Source organism: Phocoena phocoena, chromosome 3, assembly GCF_963924675.1.
Source record: "Phocoena phocoena chromosome 3, mPhoPho1.1, whole genome shotgun sequence".
NCBI lineage: Eukaryota > Metazoa > Chordata > Mammalia > Artiodactyla > Phocoenidae > Phocoena > Phocoena phocoena.
In genome coordinates this window covers 166,447,148-166,448,999 of record NC_089221.1, presented here as the reverse complement: position 1 = coordinate 166,448,999, position 1,852 = coordinate 166,447,148, and positions in this window count along the sequence as shown.

Genomic DNA, 1,852 nt, shown 5'->3' with positions numbered 1-1,852 from the left:
TGGGGCTGTGGTGGGTGGGGAAATAGGGAGAGATTAGTAAAAGGGTGCAAACTTTCAGTTATAATAAGGTCTGGGGATCTAATTTACAGCATGGTGACTACAGTTGGTAATACTGTATCAAACAATTGGAACTTCTGAGAGAGTAGAACTTAAATGCTCTCACATCCACAATAAAAAGATAAATATGTGAGGTGAAGGATGTGTTCATTAACTAGATGGGGGGGGGACTCCTTTCACAATGTATACATATATCCAATCACCTGGATGTACACTTTAAGTATCTTACAATTTTACATGTCAGGGATACCTCAGAAAAGCTGAAAATTAAAAAAAAAAATTGTGGATGCTTAAATCCCAGACAATGCAACCCATTTCAAAAAAAGGGAGAAGTTTAGCACACTCTTTTGTATGCATATTACACTCCATAGGCAGTGCTGAACAGCAAAACTTTGGAAAAGGAAATTAAAGTTGATCCGTTTATGCCTATTAAAAAGTAAAATTGGAGTAGTCTTGATATGAAACTGTGTTCAACATGTTAAGATGAAAAAAGCGCAATGTAAACCAGTTGCTTGCTTGCCTGCCTGCATTTCTGGGTATATTTATAAGGGCTGTATAAATACACACACATTTGCCTGTGGACCTACAGGCCGTCTCCAGGAGAAGGGCACAAGACACCGTCACAGCGGTTACCCCCAGGGAGGGGGACGGTGGGGGCGGCAGGGGAACAGGTGAGAGGGGACCAGACTTTTCATGGTGTACCCTGGGGGTAGCGGGGGGGGACTGTTTGAAATTTTTAGCTCATATTACCAATTCAAAAAATTTACAAAGACATGAAAAATCAAATCGAAGGTAACAAATCACCAGACTTCTAATGTAAAATTGTTCCTGTAATAATAATAATAACAAATAGTATCAATAATATAAATAACCAATAACATTGCTAATAAACATCTATGCTATTATTCAACGTGTCGCTATGAAATAAATTTGTATTAAGAGTAAACATATTGGGGGCTTCCCTGGTGGTGCAGTGGTTGAGAGTCCGCCTGCCGATGCAGGGGACACGGGTTCGTGCCCCGGTCCGGGAGGATCCCACATGCCGCGGAGCGGCTGGGCCCATGAGCCAATGGCCGCTGAGCCTGCGCGTCCGGAGCCTGTGCTCCGCAACGGGAGAGGCCACAACAGTGAGAGGCCCACGTACCGTGGGTGTAAAAAAAAAAAAAAAAAAAAGGAGAAACATATTTAAGTTATGAATAAGGAAATGAATATTAAGAATCAATATATTAATGTTACATACAGGTAGACAGCATATATATTTATATAATGCAACATAGAATGCTCTGTGCCAGCTCTGGTGATACCTCCTTGGTTTCTGCCAACCAAAACTGACAGTCCGTTGGAGGAGACCGAAGAAACCAGACCGTTCTAACACAGGGTAGCAGGGCTTTGATGGGAAGATAAGAAAAGCCAGAGAGTGAATTCACTCCTTTTCCTGAGCCAGATTTCAGTGTCCACTCAGCTCCGGGCCAGATCTTGGGGTCCACTCAGACCATAGCACAACCTTACCGAATCCTCTGCCCAAATGAAGTGCAGCTGTACAACCTCTAGAAACCAGGTGTTCAACCCACAGAGGACAAAGTACTAAAAAAACTGGGTCCTCTCCTCGCCAGAGAGCTATCAGAGCGGAAATCTAAGCCCTCTGTGAGGATCTGAGAGCTGGGGAGGAAGTGCAACACCCCCCCCCAGCTTGCCTTGGCTGGCTCAGCAGTTTGCTATCCCCTCAGGGACCTGTGGGTGGGGGGGGGTACTGTCAAGGCTGCAGACATATCCGGCCGTCTGTTAGGGGGACCAT